Here is a 27,994-nt window from a genome sequence, read left to right as displayed (position 1 = left end):
TGAGGGGTTACATTTCTTCACAATGTTCCACTACATATTCAGATCCATAGAAAATGCAGCTAAAATAAATAATGAAAAATCTATATAATAACCAGTAAATCTGAGGCAATCTGTGAACCTTAAGAAAAATCATGGTAACACTTTACAATAGCAGTCGCTTTGATAACATAAAGAATAATCAAACATTAACTAAAAAATATTATGTTAAATAATGCTTATTAATGCTCATAAGGGGTTTTCAGCATTTATTTGGAACGTAATACATAAATTGGGCTACAAACATTTTATTTAATAGTTAATTCACCCTTAATTGGAACTAAGATTGGTAAAGGGGCTCTTATTGTAAAGTGTTACTAAAGCACAAGTAATTAACACGGGGGTTTTATTTTATGACACCCGAATATATCCTGTGGAGCATCACGTTGTATTTTTTTAAATATATATTTATTTGTTAGTTTTGAATTATCCATTTGGATTGCTTCCTATCAGAGATCTTCATATAAAACAATATAATAAAGAAAGCATGACTCTCGATGTTTTTGGATTAAAATGAACTTGAAGTACAGTTTGAGTGTTTAGGATGTGTAGTTTGGAGGAGGATCCTCGTGTTCTCCAAATCGGTGCTTTCATGTGCTCCTCAGTCTCTGCAGGCTGTGGGCTGGTAGAGATGTCTTTAGTTTAGCGCAGCGTTAGGACCCAGAGAGGCTGACGCGGCTGCTCCCTGCAGGAGCAGCATGGACAGATCTGCTCGCGCCAGGCTCTCCGCGGCTGCACTCCACGGTCCACCCTTACCCACTGAGGATATTCTTTTTTTCTTGCATTAAGGATAAGTCTTGACGCACCACTCTTTCCGTTTGCCCGAACAATGATTTCGTGCGTAAAACTCGGAGAAGCCGCACATCCCCTGTAGTTGCAGTCCTGCCCCCCCTGAGTCTCTGTTCTCAGCAAGACCCGCATCAAATAAAAGTTTCACGAACCCGCCGGTATGGATCACCTCTGATTTTAAGTGGGAAACGCGTGCAGCAGCCTTTGGCGTCATTTTGGAGAGGTAAGCTGACTTTTTTTTGCGTCAGGATGTAGAAGCGCTGTGTTTGGAGAGATGCGCGCGGTTGGACATGAAGCGCCGTTGCGCATGAAAGCTGCCCACTGCTGTCTGCATGATCCATGCTGCAATATTTTGTAGTGTAAGATGTCATGCTCAGGTTTGGCTCTGCGTAAACCCCGATGCATTTTACGCAAATGAAAGCAAGGCTTTTTTTTTCAATGAAAGTGTAGTAAAAGCCTCTCCACATCCAGCGCGCTGATGCTGTGATTTGGCAGGTATTACTTGTCAAAGCTGCCTGTTGAGTGGCTGCTTACTGCTGTGGCGGAGCTGTTCTTTCTCTGCAGTGCTGAAAGTTTCCTGTCTGGCAACGTGGATTGATAGTAGATAAGAAATTGTGCAAAATCTGTCGTTTTGAAAGAGTTAACTTTAAAGGTTGAAACAACAAAAACACAGCCTTTGATTGCAATGAGCAAAGCATGAAAGGTGGTCATCTGAGCATTGAGATGCCCACTGGACCTCAGCAGGAAGGGAACTGGAAAGGTAATTTCTATGAATACTGTAGTACTTGGATTATATTAGAGAGCATCCTCCTTACAGCATCACGTTATGAACTCTTCTACTCTGATAGTGCCGTTACAACAGAAACACGTTGTGTTTATCATCCCTGCCACCTCCTCTGAAGGTGCTGAGGAGGAAATGCTGACAGTTTTTACTATCAATCGGCTGCTCCGCGCTCCGGTGAGGTGCTCGCCGCATCCTTGAGGATCCTCGCAGACAAGAGTGTCATCCAAGCTGCTTCTTTTGTGCCATATTTTCTCTCACTCCTCTTGTTCGGGGGCTCTGATGGGGCAGCTCTTTGTGGTGGCGCTCGTCTCCCACCAGCCTTTGCAGCAAGTGGCAGTGGGACTTTACAAACTGGTGCACTTCTAAAGAACACAGGAAGGATCTGTTTGTTTTCAAGAGATGAGGAAGGAAGGGATCTTTTGTAAAGATGGCAGAATTGTGTGAAGTTTCTTTTAGAGCTAAACTAATTTTGGAAAAATGTGACCTTCTTTCTAGAGCTTAAAATTCAGGATAAGGTGATTAAATGATTATTTTGTCAAATATTTGACAAAGAAAAATATTTCTTGAGTAGGTAAAAATGATATTTTCCCTTCCACTATAATTTCTTTTCTCACACACAGTGTAAATTTAAAGCAACACACTGGATTAGAACCAGCTTAATTAGGTTCACAGCTCAGATCAGTCACAAAACGGCAATGAATGAGAAATGAGGGATCCGAGAAAAGAAGGAGTTTATCTCCAGCTTATTGTTGGTTTTGTTATTGGAGTGTGTGACTTTCCCCTCCGTGAAGCTCCGGTCACACGTCTGCGCTTGCCACAATAAAGCTCTCTAATCCAGAGAAGCAGTCCAGATATGCTTTCATGGCAAATTTAGGGCTTATCGACTGACTTGGAATTTTGTGTGTGGCAGCCAAAGCAGAACATTAATAGATTTCATCTAACGGGATTAGTGATATTTGGAAATGAGGGAGGCAGTAACAAATGAATAAGACATTAATTCCCCGTGTGCATAATCAACAACACTAACTAATGTGTGGATAAAGATTCTTTGAAAGGCACCCAGGCTTCCACTTATAATGGTATTACTGTCCAGATTAACAACTGTCTGTATTTTATTCTTTTAGATTTGTGTCAACAAATCTAACTTTCTTTCTAGAAGAAACACACAAAAAAGAAAAGAAATGTCAAGTAAAAATGATGCCAGACGTTTTTGTCACCCTCCTTTATCTTTCATCTGCCCTAAAGATGTCTGGATGCCCTGCGGCTGATTGCAATTGATCTCTATTTTATTGTTTTTATTTGTCACCCTGCTGCCAAAATGCACAAAATCACTGTCCTGTGAGGTTGCTTGATTGAAAAAGTCCACTTCCCCATCATCTGTGGCTCATCCCCACTGAGCCCTGAGGCGGCGGCTCCTACATCGAGAGGATACTGTTCCCTGCGACACCTGACCTCCCCGTGCGAAAGGTCGAGCGCTGCTAGCTGTCGTCAGGTCTCATCATTCCCTCATGACAGGGCCATTATGGTGCCCTTTGGATGGCATGTCAGTCAACCAAGGTGGCAAGTCAATTAGTAATGTTCAGAGAAAGTGAAGATGTTTTTGCTATATTTTGATTCCTCTGAGAGAAACTCTGTATTTACAGTCCTCTAAGCTTTTAGAAATGTGTTCAAACAACTACAAATGGAGGCACACAAGAGTTTGTTTCAGAAAGGGAGATATGGAACAGAAAAGATGATGATCAAAGACTTGGATTAAGATATCTGTGGCTGCCTCTCCAGGTGATTCAGTGTAAATCAAACACACAATCTGCAACTCCAATTGAGATTGATTTTGTGAAAAACCCAGGAGCAAAAAAAAAAAAATCTGCCATATAGCCTATTGCTTGTGTAAAGAGCTGCTTGCAGATGGATCTTGAATCCTTCATTTATGCTATTTGGCATTAAGGCACAGAAACGTCTGTTTAAACTAAAAGGGAATTTTGCTTCTATTTATTAAAGATGGAGCCGATTTTCGTCTTTCACACCATTGTTGGGTGAAGTTACAGTTGGAATGCATAGTCTTCAAAATAATAATTAAAAAAGTTGATTCATTGACAAGTCATAGAACCATTCTAGAAAATGTAAGAAACAAAAACATGTGTCCCATCCTTGATTCTCTACACGTGCTGCCTCAGAAACCCCACTGTTGTATCTCATATAAAAACATGATCACGATTGCCGGCGCTGTGACAAATATTAAGAAGATAGGAGCCATTTCATTGTTGCTTGCTGCTGCTTTGGCGGTAAGCCTTGGTGATAAACCGTTGTCCAGTGCAGAGGTTTGTGTTGTCCACCTGCTGTAAGCTGCTTCGCATGATAAGCTCCCGGCCCGCCAGTTTCCTCTGCGTGAGCCCAACTGTCTTACCATTCTGTGGATGTAAAAAGACTTCACATCTCAAACTCTAGACTCAGAGGGTTGGAACATGTGAGTAGAAATGATATTTCTTGTGAGGCAATTGACCTTAAAGAGAAAAAATATAACTCTTAAACTGCAAGGGGATAGAACAATGTAAACTCTTATTTACCATATTTTCTGCTCTATAGGATTATAAAGCAAATCCTTAAATAATGGTCTATTTTCAAATAAGACGCATTAAGCGTCTTTATAGTCTGTTTAGTTTTTACCTATTGTGCATATTTTATGACTCCATCTGTGCATCTGTAAAAACTACAGGAATGAAGCCCAATGAGGCAAATTGAATTTGTGATATCGGGCTATATAAATAAAATTGAATTGAATTGAATTGAAAAGCGAGACAAAAAACTTAGAATGGATTAACATTAGTAGTGTTAGCCACATTACAGTGACAATACTAACTCCCAGCCTTGTTGGTAACACAGGAAAAAATAAAACTGACTGACACACTGCACAATAGCTGTGTTCGAAGCGTTAGCCGCGTTAGCATATTCACAATACCTATGATTCCTAACCTTGTTTGCAGCATGTAAAAAACAGACGATACCGCTAAAACAATGTAATGTGATAGTGTGACAACGCTAACTCCCAATCTTGTTAGTAACATACTGCTACATGTTAGACATGTTAGCGAATTTATGATACCTCTAACCAATGACTTATATAGGCTAGAGATACTCTGCTAGCCTGTTGCCATTGTCCAAGATATGTAAAGAGCGACGCCATATTGAATAGGGTAGTAAACAAAGAGATATGACTTAGCAGATATAGTAAAATTACTGCTTATTTCTTATCCAATTTAAAAAAAAAGAAAGATATTGATCATCAGAAAAATAAGACCCAGGTCATATTATTAATGTTTTTTGTACAAAGCACAACAGATGAACGATATTTTAATTTTTTCTATAAATTAATACACTGTTATGACAACGCAATGCATACCTGATGCATAATTCCGATTATATTCAAATCCACACAAACTACAAACTGTTTGACTCCTCCTACATTTTTATGATACTCTGCACAGTGTTGCTAGTTCTGATATGGCAAGGACAGAGATGTTTACAATTTCAGGGGAATTTTCTGTGTTTATGTACCTTTTACACGTCTGTACACCTGTGAGCTTCACCACAGAACCAGTTAATGAGCGGGACAATGCAGAAGACAGAGGTACAGCTGCCTCAGAGCCAAAAACAACCACTTTAATATCAGGTTAAAAAAAATAGACAGATACCGATAGGTACTAAAATAGTACTAATAATATCGGAAAGTGGAACTAGTGCAAAGTCTAAAGTTGCCATTGACTTTGAATAGGCTACAAGATCAACCTAAACATTCTTTATCGGGAGTAAACTCACTCAGATCTTCCTAAAATGATTTATAAGTTATTTTTCATTAGCCACCAGTATGGCACCTGACTGCGTACTAAAATAAGCTAGCTAGCCTAAAAAAGCACACTCCAACACTGCTACTTGTTAGCCATGTTGGTGTATTTGCAAGACCCTACCTTGTCTGAAACTTCACATTAACATCAATGAACACAATTAAAATGAATCCATAAATGAGGAGCTCAGGATTATAAGGCGCCTGTAGTTTTTTGGGGGAAAAAAAGTAGGCTTTTAAGTTTGTCCTGTAGTGTGGAAAATACTGTAATACTTCATTTGTTTAGTCAAGTTTCTTCCTGAAATCGTGTCAAACTATAATTTTGATCAGTTCTTGCTTTTAGATTTTTTTTTTTTTTTCAAATTGGCTTCAAAGGCTGCTCTTCATGTCCATACAGAATAATACAGGCTACCACCCACAAAGCACTGACAGTGACAAAGGCTATGTTGGTTACTGTCAAGGTCTTTGTAAATCTTGACTTTCTCTCACAGTTGTGACTTTAAAGAGAGGAGTGCCACTTCAAATCGAACATGAATGAGTTGCTCATTTTTCAGAAATGATCTCTATTAGCTCTTTTGTGTGCCACAGATTTAATTCACCAAAGCTTACTTCTTAACAGTATGTTCCTTAGAAACAAAAATAGTGCAAAATACTAGAATTTATCCTGCAATACATGAACAAAATATTGCTTTCCAATATATGAGAAACTAACTCACATATTCCAAAATATACAGCAAAATATATCGATAGAAAACTTTTTTCTTTGTGTTCATTCACATATTTTGTTCCATCCAGAGGTCAAGATCTTCACCCTCAACACAAATGCGGTTTGCACTCTGAGGTTTTCTTGAGTAAAAGTTGGGACGGAGAAACTCTTAAACAGTTCTCAAAAACAGCATTTTATGTTTTTAAATGTAAAATGAAAGTTTCTAAATGTTTTTGAGGTTGAAGAGTTGTGGTTTTCTGAAGGGCCTTCAGGAGAGTTTCTCTCCTCATTTGAACCAGCATCGATTTATTTTTTTTATTTTATGCACATCTTCACACCAAGTTCCCTGACTTACAGCTTAGTAAATAATTTTAAAGCTTTTGTTAAAAACAATGAAGTTAAGAAGCACCACAGAAGACCCCACTTCCTTGACTCTCACCTTGAAGGATGTTAGGTTTCGGTTTGAGTTTGGACATAACTTAGACGAGCAAGTGCTGTCCTGAATTTGGCGCGGAACCACTGCTATATTTGTGTGTTTGTGTGTTTCCTCTTGTGCTGCATTATTTATCAGGTTTTAAAGTCATAAAACAGCTTGGATCTCAGTGGGAGGCCCTTGGGTGTTTTTCATTCCCCAGGTTTTTAAAGAGTCTTTTGTATGTGACCGTCCCGTACTTGAGCACAGTCGGAAGTGTCTGGCCGAGCCCGTCTGCAGACACTCCAGAACACTTCCACGACTTTATTAAAAAGCAGATGAGCGATTCATCACTAGAATAAAAACAACAAAAAAAAAACCTGGGGAACCTGAGCTGCCTGTCAGCTTGTATTCAGAATGTGAGCTGTTGTTTGCATGATTTTGTTTGTCTCAAGCAGTATCTTTAAACATAAGGGCGAAGCACGTGCATGCTCAGCAGAGACTGTGTTTGCTGTCAATTTCCAATTCCAATTTGTACGAGGTAGAGTACACAGTGAGGCAGTGTGTGTGTGTTCTCTTCTAATTTTGCATCGCATTTAAATGCACTGTCTATATATGTTTGCAGACACCTCAGTGTGCAAGTTTTGTGTTTGCAGCCTGGGATCTACCAGTTACCACAATGGAGCATACCAGGGTTTTAGGACACAGTTGGAGGTTACAGGCAACAAAAAAAAAAAAAAAACTTGTGCTGCACTGAATTAAAAACAGGCAGGAAAAAAAAAAAAAAAAAACTGGTGTCCATAAAATCATTGGGATATGTATCAGTTTTCTCCTCATGTGCATCCATACCAAGTAGTGGTTATGTTTTGTTTAATGATGGGGTGGTGCAGCCCCACGGACATGATTTGTCCCCTTTAATTACCTGGAGGTAGAGATTGTTATTCATGGTAAGGGGCTGGGGAATAGTCGCCTGTATCCCCCTCCACCCCTCCTCTTCCCAGAGGCCCACTGCTCTCAGCATTGATGTTGGATGTGCAGAAAACAGATGCTACCCCATGATTTCTGAGTGCATTTGCTAATGATGAGCTACACTGGGATGTTTTTTTTTTTCTTTTTTCAATGGAGGTTCACCCTGATTTAAAGTCAGTTTTTATGGATAACACAGTGACTTCCAATTCGGTTCATTGCTGTGTCTGTTTTCCTTACAGCGTATTGTCCTTGTGAATTTAGGGGAGAAAAGGGTTTTACGTCAAACGCGGCGCTCCCTGCTTTCAAAACAAGCTGTGGCCATCTTCCAAGACTTTTTTATAGATTGATCTCCTTCCTGCCAGGCAGCCACTGATGTTTATTTTACCGAGACATGAACTTAGCAAGAATAAAAATATACAGAGGAAGGTCGTTGAGGCCACGCTTTTTGGTTGCCAGCATTTCTTCATTTGCTGGTAAATGAGAATTCTGTTAGCTGATGCTTTCAAAGACAGAAGGTTTTTATATTGAAGTTGGAAAATGTGACAGCTGAAATAGATTTCATGCACTTCTTATTGTTTCTAGATTGAAATAAACTATTTTATTAGGGTCGGTTACGAAACTTAACTATTGATTATTGAGTTTATGTGCTATACTTGACAGTAAACCTCAATAATAGACAAATTCAAGCATTGAAACTGATGGTTTGACTGGTGTCTTCTGGTGCTTGTCTGCCCCGCCTGTGTTAAAGTCGAGGATGGGACGTGTCCCAAAGCCTGACTCTAATTCCCAGTGGTGTCCATCAGAGCCCCGTCCCTTGAAGCTCTGACAGAAGGAGCTATTATTTTCTCATCGCCCTGGTGGCCTGAGTCCCTCAGGAGCAGCTTTACCGTGGGACTGACAGTTTCGTAAACACCTCCAGCCGATGGGTGACTGAGTGAGAGCTCACCGCAGCAACGCCCTTGTCCCGCCTTTTATCCCTCCTCCTCCTTCTCACTCGTACCTCCAGACTTTTCATCTCCATCTTGACCCGCTTCACCCGAAAGCTCCTCACATTACTTTTCTCTGACACTGAGGGTCAGAAGTCACCTGGGTTGAGGTGAGGTTACATCCTCGCCTCACGGTTTCCACAAGACGGCAATCCCACACACCTTCACCTTTAAGGTCACATGGAGTCTCTGACCAAATATCCTTTTCCTCTGTGTTTTTTGGGTAATATTGTAAATATTCTGCTAGTTTAAGGTGGTGTAATAATAGTAAGCAGGCAGCAGAGATTGCAGGGGCTGGCTCAGCTCCTTTATGCATGTCAGTAGGTTTAACTTCTCCATAACTGAGACAGATGATCATGTCAAGGTTGTTTCCCCACAGAGCTGGGAGAGTAGATGTCCTCCGGGCTGCTCTGCTCACACTATTTTACCAGTTTCAATTGGGGGGGGTCTCACAGCTTATTGCAATGACCTAATGTAGATCCAGGATCAGCAGTGGGGGGACATCAATTTACATCAGTGAGCATGACATGGGGGGCCCTCTGAGCCTGTCTGCAGGCTTGACTGTCTGTGTTTATTTTTGTCTTCATCTGTGTTCATGCTTGTTTGTTTTGGTGAGCCTGTTGTGTTATTGATCTTGTATTTTGGGCTCTCGTAGAAAAAGAAATTGGTACATGTAACGGTCAAGTGAATATACTTCTTTTGATATTGATTTTTTTGTTTAAAGTAGAAAACCCTTGGTTTAAAAAATATTATTAATGCACAACCTTTACTGTCACATAGGGTAGGTTACCCTTTTGTAATTCAGACAAATTTTCTTTTTGGGAATTTTGGCAATTTATTCCCTCAGATGGGTTCTGCATTGTGAAGGTCTCATTTAGTAGCAAAAAGTTTCCCTCTAAGCAGGTGAAACAGGTGTAGCTGCAAGAAAACAATGATAAGTTAGAAAGAACTACAGCATATATTGTTAATGGTAAGTTAAAGTAGTACTCCAATCATCTTTTAATCTATTCCATTTGTTCTCAGTGTTTTTTTTTAGTTGTGATTATGCCGTTTTAGCCAAAATAATAAAAAAAAAGTGTCATTTTCAAGGATATAGTTTCTGCAGGGTGGCAGTACTTCATCAGAGATTTGCCTCTGAGTTGTGGGTGGGACTGTTGGTGCGGAGTAAGCCTGCCTTCATTTCCCATCATCCTTTAGTTTACACTTGCTCCCTCTAACTTAACTTACAGCCCCTCATCCTAACATTACCGCTTGTAATTTTACAAGATATTTGGAAATGCTAATGTTTTTTGTCTTCTCCTGATTCACAACAATTTGAATACAGAAATACTCTGAAAGGCAGTTTTTAATCTTAATTTTCTTTAAATATTTTATCTATCATCTGAAAAGTCTTATGAGTTAGTGGAGTCTTTTCTGCAAAGAATATGGGCCTTTTAACAGGTACTGGAGCTACAAAGATGCATAAATAGGAAAGCTGTCTTATATTCCGGAGGAATCAACTATATATTTTTTTAAAAACAAAAATATTTTTTTCTTCAGATTCTATAATGCTGAAGATGGTAAATGTTTTTAGTTAAGAATGCACCAAGGTTTTTAAATGTAAATGTGATCTGAAAATGCTGTGTAAAGCTTTTATCATATTTGTCTGCATAAAACGCAACAAAAATGTCACTTTTCAGGCTTTATCTCATAAATTCACCATTTCTTGCACATTATTTTAGTTACATCATCTAGCACTGCTAAAAACTAACTTTAAAGGGGACATACCATGAGTTTCTTAAGCCTTTCAGAGTAAACTATTTTCATATATATGATCATATGTTACTTTGGAACACTAAAAAACAAATTATTCATGAAATATGAGTCATTTTTTGTGAGTTTTTTCCTACTCGGAAGTAAAATAACTCGATTCTCGAGGCTCCATTTTGAACATTTTGTACAACTGCTTCATATATTGTAAACTTTAGCTTCTGTCAATCAAAAATTAAATAAAAAATTAATAAAATTTTAATAAAAGTATCACTTTGATCATCTTTTGATCTATAATAAAAGCGTTCCCACTTGTCTTTCATTTGATTATGCCATTTGTACCCAAAAAAAAGGAAAAACAGTTTTGTTTTCTAGGACATAGTTGCTGCAGAGCGGAAGTAGTTGATTAGGGATGAATATGGTGTAAGCCCATCCCCTTTCCATTTTCTGTTTATGTGCCCCCCCACTAGCTTACAGCCCCTCAAACTCCCAACTTAACAATACTAGTGACTCATAATTACATTACCAGTACAAGAATAATGGTGAACAATATTGGAGCCATGGATCTAGTCGTCTACAAGTGGATGTATCAGAATGGAGCGGAGCAAGGGGCTTGTGGCAGAAGGTTCTACGTCACACCTACAAGCTTTTTCCAACTGCATTTTGTTGTTTGCTCCCGATTCAAAATAAGTCAATGAAGCCTTGCCATCTTAGTTCTAACTTTTGGAATGACTGAAATGCCTGTCTGTACCGGACCTCAAGGTCCACAAGGGCTCACACTTGAACATCATTTCAGATAATAATGGCAACCCGGAACCATAACAATATGAATTAACCATAAAATAACTTAAAAAGTCTTCTATCATGAGCAAAATGCCACAAGAACATGTTAAAAACACACAAAAAAATACTATTTTCATTTAAGTGCGTCTTTAAAGCAGTAATAGTTGTTCACCGTCTGCCGTCAGACACATGAAAAACAGTCATTGAGATCAAATGCGCATTGATAAAGTCATTTTTCACATCTAGAAATGAAAAGTATTTCTGAAACATTTCTAATTTACCTAGATATTTCTTTCTCATATCCGTCCAGTATTTTCCTACCATGATTCAGAAAATAACACAACATATCAAACCTTGCTATTAATGGAGAAAAAAAGCTTAAAGATATTAGAAGAGTAAAAGTAATCTGCCTCTTTGATCCATTTGGAATTGCTTGCAGTGTTTCTACTTTATTTCTTTTTTCCCATTTAGCACAGCAAAAGCATATTGAACGTTCATTGACACCATTATGTTGTGTAATGCAATAGGCAATCTCTCTCTTGTTCTACACATAATGGTGTTCATAAATTGAAACACCTGCACTTCGCTGCTTGTTTTATCTGATGTGTTTCTTTTTCTCTCTTTATATTCGTTACCAGGAGTTCATATTTCAGGAACTGGGTGTTTTTAATTTTTAGCTATTATGACTTTCTCTCAGAAAAACGTTTGAAAGTGATGGAAATCATTGCTATTTACTTTTTTTTTTACAAGCAAATACTGATTTTTTTCAAAAGAAAGAATGAAAGTCGAGTTTAAAAAAATTTAGTCGGGTGTTGTTTTGTCTGTTGTTATTCTTCCCCCATGCCATAGCCCCAAAGTCTTACTCACTGACTGTGTATCAATGGACTTAGCAACCCCTCCCCTCTCATGTGCTTCCTCCTCCATCAAATGAGTGCTGGGGGGAATCTTTTTCCAGAAGAAGCCAGTTGCATCCATAGAAAACCACCTGTTCCGCTTCTGAGTCAGCTGATGCCGTTTCTCCATGCAGGGTCACGGAGAGAGGAGAGGGGCAGCCAGCGAGCTGGCATGCACTTTACACTGCAGCACCTCCTTTGACACAAACGTTTCATTTAAGTGTCTTTAGTTGAGTTGAGTTTTTGTGACAAACTGGAAGGATCATGCGAGTGCAAAAAAAAAAGAAAACGTGAAACCACAAATAACGAAACCTGAATAAATGTAGATAGCACTGTATCTAAGTATATAAGTTATTACAAGAAGTTTGATAGTATCGATCTAGTTAACTTGGTGATGATAAATAAAAAAATAAAAATATTTCCCCAAATATGCTAATTTAAATCAACCCTTTTTATCTTGTGATTACATTCTGATTGGCACAATTTCTTCCACTATTAAGTGTAAACAATAAACTATTTGTCCAAGTATTGCTAAATAATGATTAATGTTAACTAAAAAGGCCTTAATGTTTAAAATGTGTAACACAAGCCCATCACTGTAGGCAAAACTTTGGTTCAAATATTTAAAACAGGGCCACCACATAAACTTGTGCTCTGAGAAACCAACTCCTTGATTGAGATCTGGTTTAAAGTCTCTTTGTGTTTCTAACATGAAGCTTAAAATTTCAAAGGTTCTCCCTAATCGACCTTGCTGGAGGACGTTTTTCTTTTATTTATGCAAAATGCTTTGAAGATCTCACTGTATAAATACAGATTGGATGCAATCTTCTACTAGAAGGGGAATAGTCTCGAGAAAATCACTGAAGGTTCAACTGTAAAGACCCACTCTGACGAAAATTGTGTTTTTGGTGTTTTTTAACATGTTCTTGAAGCATTTTTCTCACAATGAAGGACAAGAAAATTAAGCAACAAATTGTATTTCTGAGTATTTCTTGATTCAAATCATTGTGAATCAGGAGCAGATGAAAAAAATTAGTGATCGGTCCTGCTGAAAAACAGAGGTTCTAAGAATCGCTTCCCGGTAGGGAAATAATGGGAGCCACTTTTTTCCTTTTTTTTTCTTGTTTTTCTCTGTGTACTCTAACAGAAGCTGCAGTTACAAAACATGCATTTCGTCTGGCAGAGCCGTCCAGTTTCAGTGTTAAGTCAATGGTACAGACACAATATGAGGTCCTGTGACGTGATTTGAGCAGCACGGCGAGATTTCAGATATCTGAGCATCGCTGAGGTCACTGTATCACATCAACCAATCAGAGACTCAGCTTTAAGCCACAAAATCCAGCTACACTGCAGCTACCAAATCCAGTCTCAGCAACCTACCAGTTCCATCAATAGATAGCCAAGTGGATGAGGAACCACAGACCTCAGGTGTTTGGAGTCATTTTGATGAAAGAGTGACAGGAGTTGCTGCAACAAGAAGTCCCACAGCAGATGCAATAATGGAGGTGAGATCATATCTGGAAGACCCCATTATCCAAAGAGCAGAAGATCCCCTGAGCTGGTGGCAGGCCAAGGCGTCATCCTATCCATGCTTAGTGAAGGTGGTGGAGGGAAGACTCTGTATTGTAGCGACATCTATCTCTTCTGAGAGAATCTTCTCCAAAGCCGGACAGATTCGAAGACGGAAAGAAGAAATAGTCTCTGTCCATCAAGGTTAAGGCTTCTGATTTTTATGAACGACAACATTCTCTGACATTCACACTGTTTGGTTGAGTTTGATTTTGTTTCATGGATTTGTTTGTAGTGCTTTTGTTGTTTTGTTAAATATTTTATTTTATTCATTTATTAGATCTTTATTTCATTAATATACATCACAACAATACAAAAATTATTAAAATGTTATAAATGAAAAACAGCAGAAAAAGAATGTTATCTGTCCCTGTTGTTTAACTTTTTAAAATAATAAATTATTTTAGATAGAAAGTATCCCAAACACTCACACCTATCAAAGTTTTCCAGGATTTTTAAGCTGAACTTTCCTGATCCAATCTCTTTTTCAAAACAATAAAGGGAAAGAATAACTTATCAAAATCACTGGAGCATAGTAAGGTTTCCTTTATTTGAACACATTTACATGATTACAGTGAAACCTAAAACACTCACTGGACCAAAGTTTCGTCCATTTTGACCCTGAATTTTAATTAGCCGAGGGAGAAGGAGACTGGGATCTCTGGCTGTCAATTTGTGAATACTGTAATTATCTGGAACCTTGGGGTATTGTAATCTCTGGATTTGAGGTATCATAGTGTATTAACTTTAATTAAGGTTGTGAGTTATGTTAGCTAATTAGATGAGTACGCTTATTTGTGGTCTGGATAATATGAATACATTTTACACAAGCTGAAATCAGTGGGTCTTACTAATTACAGAGTGTGTGATAGCTCTAATTGGTGATTGCGTGTCTGCCTACACTAAAGCTGCCGCTGCTATCTGTGCATCCGGCTTAGGCTAATGTGATGAAATCCTCATAGAGAGATGATGCGCTCTGGTGAAGGCGCACGATCCCAAGGAGAAGAGCTCAGCATGTCAGAAGCTTGTTGAACCACGAACACGTTCAGGACCAGTGCCTTTGTCAGCCAGCAACAAGACAGTTCAAACCCACTGTGTTTTCATTATCTACCTGATTTTTTTCCACTCTTTCTTTTTCCCTGCTCTGCTACCATCTCCACAGCTGCTGTTTATTCACATAAGGTTTTTATGTTTTGTACCACACGTTTAATCCATGACTGCTGCTTTCTGGAGCATGAAAGTCTACCACTTTGGTTTGTCATGGCCAGTAGTTTTAGAGTTACAAGAGGGAGGAAGAGCTGTATTAGTTCTACAATTATTTGAAACTGTGAGATAGATGTGCAGCAGAAAAAAGTTTCTATACTTTCTGTTCAAAAGTTTTATTGTGTACACAGAATTAAAAAAATACATTTTAACTTTTTATATCTCATGATTGAGGACATATTTAAAGACATTTTAAATTAAAATTGCATTTTTGAGAATTTCTTTCTTCAAAACGTTGTGAATCAGGTGCAGAAGTCCCAAAAAAATGACGTTGGAAAACGCTATTATAAGCTCCCTGCTCCACTCCATTCCGATACATCCACTTGTAGACAAATAGATCCATTAATGTCTTCATTTTCCTTGTCTGACCTTACATCTGCTAAAATCTGTAGCTCCAGTATTGCTCGCCATTTTTGTTGCACCGCTAACGTTAGGTTGGGGTTGCAAGCTAGCAGGCGAGAGTGTAATTAGAGGCATGATGGGAAATGAGTGCAGGCTTACTCCTACTTTCAACTCAGGGAAATGGACCGTTGTCATGGTGACGTCAGACAAAATGACGACACTACTGTTTAAAGTGACTTCTGGTTAATGGGTTTAAACAGACAAAGCTGACAAATGAACTCTAATACAATTTAATGTAAAAAATAAGAGATAACCTTACCAATTTTTATGTAAATTTGTACACCATTTTAAGGCTTTATTCAAACTTTTGTCTTGGATTTAAAACTTTTAACTTTGAAAGAATACTTCTCGTATGGGTCTTGTAAGGTAATTTACTTTATAGATAAGCAGCACATCTGCTGGTATCCATGAACAAAACAGACATTGATGCCATTTTTTGTTGTAGATGCATGAGCATGTAACAGATTGTGCATTGTCTATTTCAGGCAGACAGGAAGTCTTTTTGTTTGAGATAAAATGTGTTAAAAAGGACGGAGCATTCCAGCCTAATTTTGAGAGAATTTAAAAAAAATAACTACTAACTCAGTAAAAAAGGTCATTCAGAATCCGAGTCATAAAAAAACAGAGAAAGATGGATTGAAAGAGAAAAAGGCAAACAGAATTAAATAAATATACTGTCTTTGCTGATGACATGGAAAAGTCAGATTTAAGAAATATTTATTTTTTTTCTCCAGTCTGCTTAGTATTTGTGTTGCGCATCTGCATTCCGCAGGCCATTATGAAACCATTACAGTCAAAATGAGCTTTATCAAAACAATAATGGCAATATTTGAGTTGCAAGGCCTAGAAAAGGTTTTACTGTCGGTGAAGACCGAAAATACACTAATAGCCTAAAATACTTGTAAAATAGAACAAATCAAAATAATCACCATCTAAATATCTGTGCCATTTACGAGCACATAAGAAAAACAAGACTCTCATTCAGTCTGGACTAATTTAGTCCACTAAAGCAGATAGGAGGTTTATTTGTGTGTGATATCAAGGTGTTAGAAAGGAAGAGCTACCTGGATTGTCAAAGTAAAACATATTTAACATGGATAAAATATGTCCCATGAAGTAGAGGGCACATTTTATCTAGGTTGACATGTTGTCCCACATTTCTGCTTTAAGCACCACTGGACATACAGATGCAACTGCTTTGCTCCTGTTTGACTGTTTTTATCCGTCTTTGAGGAAAGTGCAGGTCAAACTAATAAAGACCGTAACAACTGGACTCAAGCAGCTAAGATTCAATGAAGCAGCATCTTTACCTCCATATTTCATTTAGAGTTAAATAATGAAAGATATTTATTAAAGTAAATATATCTTTATTACAAAAAACAGAAATTGATTTTTTTATTGACTGAATCCTTTGAAAAATCTTTAGATGAAAAGTAAGGTCAATTTTGTTAAATCTGCATCATCCTCATGTTTGCACCTATCAGTAAACAAATAAATACATACAGTTTATTCCTACAAGATCTTGTGGAACATCCAGATGTAAACTGATAGGATAGTAGTAGCAAACCAACCAGACATCGTGGTGGTGGATAAAGAACAGAGGAAAGCTGTTGTGGTGGATGTGGGATTACCAAGTGATGGCAATATCAGGAAGAAGGAACGAAATAAACTGGAAAGATGCCAGAGATTCTGGGAAGAACTGGGGAACGCCTGGAAGGTGAAAGAGACAGTGGGGATTGGAGTCAATGTATTTTCACTCCATACTCGTCATTTACAGACACATGGTTCGGGCCCTCTCCGCTTCACGTTTTGACGTTTTGAGTGTCTCCAACTTGTCAATTTTTGAGGTGCTGGCTGTTCCCATTAAAGGGGTCTCCAATCTCCAGGTCGCTGACCGGTACCAGTCCGAGGGCGGCAGTACTGGGCCACAGGAAAAAATGCATGTGCTAATCAGGAGTCCCCAACCCTTAGGACACGGACTGGACCGGTGCCGATACCCTAACCCAGTACCCTTACCCTAACCTGATACTGGTTCCACGTCCGGTACCATGTTCCAAGGGTTGGGGACCTTTGAAGTAATGGGAACAGCCAGCATGTCAAAAAAAGTTGTTGATGCTCAAAACATAAAAAAAGTGACATTTTGTGTGTCCCCAAACCATGCGGCTTTTTAGACGAGCTTGTAGGATTGGAGTACTCAAGGCAGTGACCCCCAAACTGGAGGAGTGGCTACGGCAAATCCCTGGAAAGACCTCAGACATCTCAGTCCAGAGGACAGCAAAGACACAGCACAGGACCCTTAAACTTAACAGGTCTCTAGTGGAGAACCAGAGCATGGGTGAGAAACCACCCACAAAAGTTGACAAGACAATACATACACATATTTGGTGTCCCCTTTGTTTACTTGGTTTTTGGCATTAAAAACTTGAAGCATAGCATTAAAAATTATAAAAGGATAACTCTTAAATGGGTTCTAAGGGTGGTACATTGAGGTTGAAGCTGACCTTTTAGCAAAATCATGCACACGTCATCGATTTAGACAAACCTTGCACCTATACTTTTATTCAAAGAATCTATTCCCCTTGGAGACATTATGTCATATTCAAGGCACAAAGAAGATTTAGCTGGGGAAAAACAAAGGATAAACTGCGCACAGCTCAATTTGAAAGAAACCCCTACAGTTATGTTGTCTTCTGAGAAGCTGTGTGCTTCAGCTTTATGGGATTCTCTGACAGCTGTGCTGAAATGAGCTGTGTAGGGTTTGAAAAAGGCTTGTGGAGTCTGAAAAGGGGTCTTACATGTGTATGAAACTTTCTACAATTGCATTCTAGGTGCAATAAGACATCTCACTGAACAGATGTACTAGGAAAACATTCTGCTACCATGATCTCTACACAGACTGTAAAATATATGGTAAAATAAATGTAGAGAAGTTCTAGAAAGCCCTTGTGGAAACCTTTATCGGTTTAGAAGTTATTACAAAGGGCAGGTTGGAATGTCTAAAGGCATATGGGAGGCAGAAAGAAATTACCAGCTACTGTCACTTACAGTAAATGAAACCTCTAGTTCTCCTGTCCTCCACAAGTGCATCTCGAAACACACTATTAACTTTCCCATTGCCAATGTCACTTTTTATTGCCCCGTGGTTTCAGGTCTTTCAGAGTTGGCAGCCTTTGCCAGTGTGCCTTCCAAAGCCAGATAGATGCTTGTGTCAGAGCACAGGAATGCAGCGATGATGGAGATATTATACTGAGGATTTAATTTGCCAGAGTGGGTTGGTGAAGTGTGCCCCAATGATGATTAATGCAGAAAACTGGCTGTGCTGTGCTGGGAGAAAATGCTCTGATTTTGTGCTAAAACGCATCAGATTGCATTAATGCAAGCCTTTTAGCTGTGCTTGGTGTGTAGGTGTGCCATGACACAATGGAGACTGAATAATTAAAACAAAGTTTAATAATAAAAAAAAGAGTCAACACTGGGAAATGTCCCTGATGAATTCCGTTGAGTGCACATGTGAAGCAGCAGTTTGTTGCTGTTTGTGATATGGGAGCTATGGCTTATTCCAGTAATAGTAGAGAGATCAATAAAAGGTTTATTTGCAAGAAAGTGGGGCAAATAAAGAAGGAGTCGGGATCTTTTCCTTTAGCAGCTTCAGCAGCTGATAGTGCATGAGAGACTAAAAGCCAAAGAAAATCATCTTTTATTGGTGTTTTTAGCATATTCTTATAACATTTTTATCATGTTTGAGGACAGATATAACATAATTTAAGATTAAAATGGCATTTCTGAATATTTCTTTATTCAAACTGTGATTGGAAATTCTCTACCGATGTTAATGACGTCGACACGGCTTTGGTAAAAACAGTAATTGATGCGATCCTGAAACCATTAGAATATATTTTTAATCTCTCATTCCAAACAAGTTCATTTCAAAATCAAATGCAAATAGCAAAATAGCAAAAGTCATCCCATTGTACAAAATCGGAAACAACCAACACTTCACAAACTATAGACCAGTTTCTATGTTACCACAGTTCTCAAAAATTCTTGAAAACATTTTCATAACTAGATTAGACTCTTTTATCCACAAGTACACGATACTCAATGAAGGACAATACGGGTTCAGGTCAAATCGTTCAACGTCATGGGCCCTTATGAATGTGATAGAAAATATAACAAATGCAATTGATAACAAAAAACATGTAATTGCAATATTAATTGATCTTAAAAAAGCTTTTGATACAATTAATCACTGCAAGTTAATACATAAATTGGAACAATATGGCATTAGAGGGATTGTTTTAGACTGGATCAAAAGCTATTTAAGCAACAGAAAAGGGTGAAGGGTGGAAGTGCTTGTTCCCAATGTTTGGGCATTCTTTGGGGTGTCCCTCAGGGGTCGGGTTTGGGACCAATATTATTTATCATGTATATTAATGATTTATTTAAGGTTTCCAGGATATTACAATTATTTTTATTTGCTGAAGTGTTTTTTGTGATGGAGATGAGTTGCAGCAACTCATAGAAGTTGTTAGGATGGATATGAAAAACTGAAAATGTGGTTTGATGTAAATAAACTTTCACTAAATTTAAGTAAAACAAAAAATATGTTATTTGGTCATTATAATGGTAAAAATATAAACAATGACATGCACATAAATGGGGTGAAACTTGAAAGAATTTATGAAAATAAAATTCTTATAATTGATGAAAAACTGACCTGGAAAGCACATATTTGTTAAAAAAAAAACTTGTTAAAACTAAACTATCCAGAAGTATCTCAGAGTTGAATAAAGCAAAACTGGATCTGGACCACAAATCACTCCACACTTTGCACTGTTCACTGGTCTTACCATGTTTTTTTTTTTTCAAAAGAGAGCAATATGAATAATTCACAAAGCAGTTACCTGAAGCACACAAACAAACTAATCATACAATCAAAATTACTCAAATTCTATGATCTAGTAGGCTATTGGACAGCTCAAATAATTTTCAACGCAGAAAACAATTTATTACCAACCAATATCCAAAGATTATTCATTAAAAAGGAGGAAAAATACAATCTCAGGGAAAAAAATAATTTTTCATACATAAAGCACAAACAAACAAAAAAGTTTTGTGTTTCAATATGTGGAGTGAAAATGTAGGACAGAACCAGTAATTGCTTGAAACAATGTCCAAACATAAAAGAGTTTAAGTATAAATACAGAAATATGATTATTGATAAATATATACAAATACAAAACAAAACATTAGCACTTGTAAATGTGTATGATTATAAAATTAGATTGTGTTATTCATGTGGATGTTTGTGGAAATACGAGTTGTATTTGTGTACATGTGTAGTTGTAATATAATGTACTTTTATCTAGGGGACTGAACTTTAACTTTGGGTGTACTGGGCTTAGGAATATATTGATACAATGTACAGGGGTGAGAATTTATAAGATGTTTTTTCTTCTTCTCAGTCCCTTTCAGATTTTTGCTGCTTCTATGATTTTCGTATTTGCTGCTCTACATACTTTTCTTTCAAATGTCTGAAATAAATGCTTTGAACTGAACTGCACTGGATCTGGAGCAGATAAAAATGAGCAATTTGAAAAAGTTCAGGTTGGTGATACAGCATACAGCTTAAAAAAATGAAACAAGTTTTTTTTATTTTGGATAAAAACTGCATAATCACATTTAAAGGGGTCATACAATGATTTTCTTAAGTCTTTCAGAGTAAACCATATTCATGTAAATCATCACTTATTACCTTTGGAACACAAAAAAACTAATTATTTATTAAATATGAGTTATTTTTGTTAACTATTTTTATACCTGGAAGTAAAACAACTCGATCTATGAGGCCCCGCCTTTTTGTCCAAGAGGGTTCCACCCACTTCTTGAAGTCAACCCAGAGTCGATGAAAAAAAATGAGGGGAAATTTTTCATAATTATTTATTCATAACAATTTATGTAGGCTCACATACAGTGCAGCTCAGGGTCTTTTCCCCCTTAATTTGGCACAGACAAAATGGTGATGCCTAATGGGTAAATTTTTGCGGTGAAATTCAGTCAAAACATGCAGACAACAACACCAGATGAACATTTAAAATTGATTGAAATGATGACATATAATCTCTGTATCAAAAATCCATTTCCCTTTCTGCCGTTGCTCAGTAATCCACGTATAAACCAGTTCCCTCAGGTCGTTGTCTGCTTTCCTCACCATGAAATAGTCTGCTCCCTTTCTCCTGCCGTCTTTCCCATATTCCCCGTCTGCTTGCGCCATTCTCAGATATGTTTGAGATCCATCTCAACATCTCATGGAGATTCCTCTCTAGCTCATATGGCCCTATGCCACCGCACGAAATTTGAAGCATTTCTTGTCTAGTTCCACAAACTCACAACACAGACCGCCGGCGTCTGCTGTGCACAAGCCAGAAGGGGGTGAGGGGGGTGGTGTACTTGCAAAGCTAGCTGATCACTGCTAGCTCGAGCTGCTAGCTTTGCAAAGGTTTTTGCATTAACGTGGGGGGGCGGAGCAGACTCTTCCTGAAAGGGGCTGTCCCACGTTGTGATGTCAGATTGTGAAGACCCACTTGTTTTTGTGGGACTGAGAGCGGCTGCTGTTGAGAGCGTGATTTTTAGAGGAGTACTCAGAAATGTGTAAACTGATCAAAATATTGCTTTGGGGTTGAATATAGCGAGGAATGAACAGCATAATGCATTTAAAAGCTCAAAAAGTTGTTTTTTCATGGTATAGCCCCTTTAAAGCAGCACTGGGAACAATTTTACAACAGAAAAAAATATATAGTTGGAGTGGGACTTTAATGAATCCACTCAGGCTTGTTTGTGTGATAATATTTTTTGGGGTTGATACACTATTACCGTTATTAATTGGATGTTTTAGTAACAAAGAATTGCACCGTGAGGGCTTAAGCCAGCCAGCAAGGGACCTGGCATTGCTTTGCATATGGCGCAGCATTTTAATGTGTGCTGCTTTTGTGGGTGGCACAATAGCAAGTGGCATTTGAACATGCACTTGCCCCATTGTGCACATGTAATTAACATTGCACAATCTACCTGCTTACAAAGCAACTTTTGTAATTAGAGTTATGATTGCGGCGGGATAATGACAGCGATTCTACAGCTGATAACGACTGTTGTGCTCTTGGCAGTTGCTGCTTTGTATGTGTGGCAGACTTCTGACATATGGGACACAAAAGGACGCACCAGCCAGGCGGTCAGCCTTTGTTCCCCTCTCAGGCAGACCCAATCACTGTAGACAAATTGCGCTGTAAGCCTTCCAAATGATGCCGACCCGAGGAAAATGGCTCAGACACACGAGAATGGGCCCATTATGCAAAAATCTGAACCTCATAGACAGCGCATGGACAGTGCACCTGAGCTCCTTGATGCTCTCTGACTCCAAAGTGTTTCATTTAAGGATCTTTGCTCTCTATAAGACCTTCCTTCTCTTTATGAATATCAATTTGGAGATGAGAGGATGAATTTTAAACATTGTATTCAGTCAAAAAGTCTCTTAAAGTCCAACTCTGATCCTCTTTTGATCTATTTTCAAATCGTTCCCAGTGGGTTTTATTTCTTAATTTATAATTGTGCTGTTTTTAGCTATAGTGCAAACCAAGACATTGAAGTTAGTTTCCGATTTGCGAGGGCACTAAAGGAACATTCTACTGTATTTTTCACGACTGTCTAAAACCGCTGGACCTATGGAGTTTTCAAACCTGCATTAAATTTTGCTTTGGATTGTAAAGAACTCATTAATCATAGTTTCTGATTTGTCAAGCCTTTATTTGATTTGTGAAAATGTGAAATAGGTTGATTTTATCTCATTTTTTGCACTCTAACCACTTAAGAACAGATCCTGTTCAAAAACCAGTGGACCTAGAGTGCTCAAACCTGGATTAAGCTATGCTTTGGATAGTTAAGAGTACATTAAACATATTTTCTGATTGTTCCTTAAGTGTTCTCACGAATTGGAAGCTGTGAATTAGAAGCTAATTTCAGCATCGTATCAAAACCTGTTATTTTTTAAGGATATAGCCTCTACTGAGCTTTATCCTTAGAAAGTAGATGTCTGCTATTCTTTAATGAAAACAAGCACCTCACTTAGCTTCTACAAATAAGTAGTTGCTCAGCAGGGTTCATATTTGTTACAGCATTTCAACCAAACAAAAAAAAAAAAAATCAAAGAATCATCCATACGTGTTGTAAGCAAACAAAATCCCCCTTTCACGAGACAGTGGCCCATTTATTAAAATAATATAAGACTTGTCAAAGATGGCATCTTAATAGCAGGCACTTAGGCCAGTGGCGTCCATGACTGTGCAGTCAGTGGGGACAAGTCCATCGTGAAGGCGATAGACTAATCCATCACCGCCGCTGCAGTGTAGCTGTGGGCCATGCTCTTGCCATCTCCTTCCAGGATATAATCAGCTTTTAATTTATCTCAGATCACATTCATGAGAAGACAGATCACTACGGGGAAGATGCCGTTTGACCAGGCCCATCTTTCCAGTCACACTGATTTGCTTGGAGCTTATGTAATGTATTCATATTGGATTTTTCCTTCTATGCTTATCATTTTGTCAGTATCGAATGAATGGAGCCTTTACAGATATAGCAATTTTCTATCCAATTTATCATGGAAGACATAGATTTACTCTGGGATAAAATACAAAAACTCCACTATTACATATAATTCCACCTATCTGTCCTCGCCGGTGGGGGGAAAGTGGGACAGTGAACTATGGTGTCTCCCCGTGGAGTGTGAAGTGTTCGGTTTAAGTCGGCTGCGTGGTGTCCTCACGGCTACAGATCCCCTCATCTCTCAGCATTGTTACTTTGGGAGCTCAAGTGAACTGAACTCCCTGTAGGACTCCGGATGATTGGTGGTGGGACTCGGAAGGACACAGGAGATGTGATTTACGCAAAATGGGGAAGGACGGTCCAGCCCTGTGTTGCCCCGCCCCTCCCCACAGATCCAAAGCAGGTTAATCCTTTTATTGCAATAAACCATTTTGAATTAAGCGTTGTATGTGTGGGATCTTTAATACAATGCTGGCATTTTTATGAGGAAGGAGTGGCCAGCAAGAGGAGAGTGCAAGAGAGCCAGTGGAGCCATCCATCAAAACACAACGCTGACATAGCACAAGACAACAAACCTCTCCTAATCAGATTTGTAGGTGTTTCTATTGACTGAGTTGACTGAGACAGACTCCTTAATTCTGCTGATGTCTAGAACCATTATGATTTGTTCTTCCTGACAAGTTCATGGGAGAAGGTCGCACTGGCGGTTAGTTTGTAACTCTGAATAAGCCTGGGTAGGTTATCAGTTATGTAATCATTAAATCTGCATATTTATGACTTGCTGAATGGAAACAGATTGCTGTGAAGTGCACCCTGTGATTCATGAGCTTCGCAGGATAGAATGTGGAGATCTTGAGGCTTCCATTAATTCTGAACTCTGAGAAAACATCTGCGAACCAATTAGAACCGGCCTACATTTTTAAGGATGTGAGCCTTGTTTGTGAGGAAAAGACGAAATTCAAACTTAAAAAAAATACTTCAGTTGATTTGGGGGGTAAATTTTTGTCTGGCCTTTTGCACAGATGGAGTCCTGCCTGGTGCATTGGAATTAACCTGAATCAGTTCAGGCGTTTACATGTGCTTAATCTGGTTCCGATTACCTTTTGTAAAAAAGCACCATTTTGTAATTAAAGCTCAAAACCTAATGATACAGTCAGAAGTAAAACTGCCACCGTATGATGGGGAGGCATTGGCACAATCTTGAAGATTTTATACCACCACCCATTTTTTTTTTTAATTGTTGGCATGTAATCGGTCAAACAGGCACAGAGGATGACGTCATCTGCTGCCTGAACATGCTAAATGGCATATACCGTATTTTCTGGACTATAAATCGCTTCAGAGTATAAGTTGCAGGAGCCAAAAAATTCATAATGAAGAAAAAAACATATATAAGTCTCTCCGGAGTATAAGTCGCTAAGAGAAAAGTCCAACATTTATGAACAAATTCAACAAGCCCAACTTAACATTGCTTTTGACACCGAACGTGATTCATGCGTCAAATTCTTTTGATGAGTGTCAAATTTAATGCTCAATGCTTGTCCAAAATTTTGTTCATAAACTAGTCACTCCCATTGCGTGTGGAGAAGCTGTCTGAAGTTCTGTCTCCTACATGATGGAGGCTTTGACTGTATCTCTCATTTAAAATTATTTCATTTATTTTAAAAAAGATCTACAAAAGCATCTATAATCATGTCTCCATGTCTGGGTTTTTCAGTCTTTTTCTTTTTCTTACAGAAATCGTTACCTTCTAGTTTGCAGAAGCTGCATCTGAACGAATGAATTAGCTGCTCTTCTGCCTGTTTGTAATCCAATTTAATGGCCTGCTGTCCTGCATTAGTCCAAGGAGAGAAAAATAAAAACAATAAAAAAAAAAAAAGTCTCGATCTAAATAAGAAAAACATCATAACGTTCATGAGAACAATCGGATTCTCAGCCATGTTTGTTATGGACGGCACTTCTTCAAACAACTGCAAAAGCCAACCAGTTGTTAGAAGGAAAATAACAAATATATGAGCCTTTTTATGGTTTAAACAAAAGTCACAAATAAGTTGCACCACAGTATAAGTTGCACCCCTGGCAAATCTATAAAAAAAAAAAAAAAAAAACGCGACTTAAAGTCCGGAAAATACCGTACTTAAATAGTGTTTTACTACCATCCTTGAAGGCCTTAAGCACTTTACAGTCACAGTCCCATTAACCCATGCACACACATATTCCCACACTGATGCTATCTAACACTGGCGAAAACCTATAAACACCAGGAGCAATGTGGGGTTCAGTGTCTTGCCCAAGGACACTTCAACAGATAGGCAGACCGGCTGGGAGCTGAACCTGCAGTTTTCCAATCAGGGGTAGACCGATGTACCACTGAATCACAGCCACTCCACATTACTAAAGACAGAAAGAGCTGCAAGAAAAGTGTGAGGATCTGTCTTTGAGACAGAGTAAGAGGAAACCTGGTTACTATCACCCATGAAAACTCGTCGGTTGATTTGAAGAGTAACATTTCACCATAGAAACCAGATTACATAAATCTGTTGTGCAATATAGTCATGATTGCAAAATGACAAGTGTACTTAAGTGCCGCACTTTTATCAATGCAAGTGGGTTAATGCGCAGATTAACAATTTATTACAAAATTTTAGATTAGTGAATTCTGAAACACCATTTATCCAATAAAAATTGTGCAATGCTAATAAATAAATTGTGAATTTCATGCATTTTATTTTTAACGTCAACATTAATCATTAAGCTTTTCTTTTTATCTTGCTTTGCATCCTTCTTTACATTCTGTCAGAGGGAGAGTGTGTTGTGTGTGTCACAGGCACAGATGAAAGAGACAGATCAGTGATGACTGGAGGTCCCGTAGGTAATTCCAACTTTCTTCTCATGCTTAAAGATCCCTGCTTTGCATCTCCCGTCGCTTCTCGCCAGCAAAAATGTTGTTCAGGCACATTAGAGCTGTAAAATCATTCATCGTCAGGAAGGTTCATCCTGTTATATGATTAAAAAAAAGAAAACAATGCGGTGTGCTCATCTATTGTGACAGCTGTGGATCAATGATGAGTTAGGGCTTCAGTCATGTGGACGCATCCCAGAGAGAAACCGCAGGTTTTCAGTGACGGGGCTCTGGTCTGCATGGCGTTTGAAAATCGATGAGTGTGCAGTGACTGTTGGGCTGATGGATCCCGTCTTTTGTGGAAGTTGGTCACTGAGCCAGGAGCAATGTTTCTTGCCACTGCCTGATTAATTGGCTTGAAACCATTCAGCAGTCATTGAGTCAGATAAAGGGAGACAATAAAGGCCTTTCATTCCTCGCGAGCTGTATTGGTAGTGAACACAGAGGAAGCCAATGAAACAATTCCTTTAAAACATACTAATTTCCTTTGATGCTTGCCTCCTTTCCTTTTGCTCTCCGCCTGAATAACGAGGAGAGAAATATCGTCATTGATTGGTCTGTGGAGCGCCATCACATACGTGTTTGTAGTTTCCAGGAGGGAGGGCTCGGATAAATCTTCCTTTATCTTTAATCTGTTCATTCATTAATCAAATGGCACGCTGTGATGCACTGAATTACAAGTTCAGCTCCGCACTGGCGTCAGGGTTGAAAAGGCCATCTCGCTGCCATGTATCCCATAGTCCCAAGCCAAAGACCCTTGGCGCCCGCTTGTCTCACCCAGTTCCTGACTGGTAATTGGGTATTTATCTGATTGCCTGCAAGAGAATGATGCAGTGTTTATCTGACACAGTTATCATGGAAAATGGAGTAACCTAGTTCATCCCTTCTCCACCGTAGTTGCTGGAATGAATGTGCTGGAACCTCCTTGTAGAACAACGGCGGTCTTTATCAGGCATTAAACTGGGAATGAGCTTGTCACCATTATATGCAAATGGGGCACTTGTGCAAATACAACACATAACTCTTCGGCTCTGCTGTGAAACTGGAAGAATGAAGTGATGATAAAGCGCATGCAGCAAGGGAGCTCCTCATGCTTGAGATCTGATATTGCCTTCTCAGTAGTACTTCTAATTCTCTAACCAGGAAATGCACATAAAAGAGGTGCAAGGTATCTTTTGAATTACCCTAGATAAGAGTTTGGGGAAGTAAATTAGCATTCTCATGCCCTCTGCTAGTGATGGGAATTATGATTCCTTTTACTGACTCGAGTTTTAATGAGTCACTCACCAAAGTGAATCGATTCATTTGAGTCATT

At 38.6% G+C, this 27,994-nt stretch overlaps 1 protein-coding gene across 2 annotated transcripts in view; it reads left to right on the top strand.

The window, feature by feature from the left end:
- Positions 1-636: 636 nt before the first annotated feature.
- robo1 (roundabout, axon guidance receptor, homolog 1 (Drosophila)) overlaps positions 637-27,994 on the top strand; it is a 280,040-nt gene continuing 252,682 nt past the window's right edge. For both annotated transcript variants that reach the window (XM_024277075.2, XM_024277073.2), the window contains exon 1: positions 637-1,048. The gene's annotated coding sequence lies outside the window, so the exon portion shown is untranslated. The remainder of the gene's footprint in view (positions 1,049-27,994) is intronic.

Source organism: Oryzias melastigma, linkage group LG13, assembly GCF_002922805.2.
Source record: "Oryzias melastigma strain HK-1 linkage group LG13, ASM292280v2, whole genome shotgun sequence".
In the NCBI taxonomy this organism is placed as follows: Eukaryota; Metazoa; Chordata; class Actinopteri; order Beloniformes; family Adrianichthyidae; genus Oryzias; species Oryzias melastigma.
Note: the sequence above shows the minus strand (reverse complement) of the source record. Positions and strands in the feature narration are given on the sequence as shown.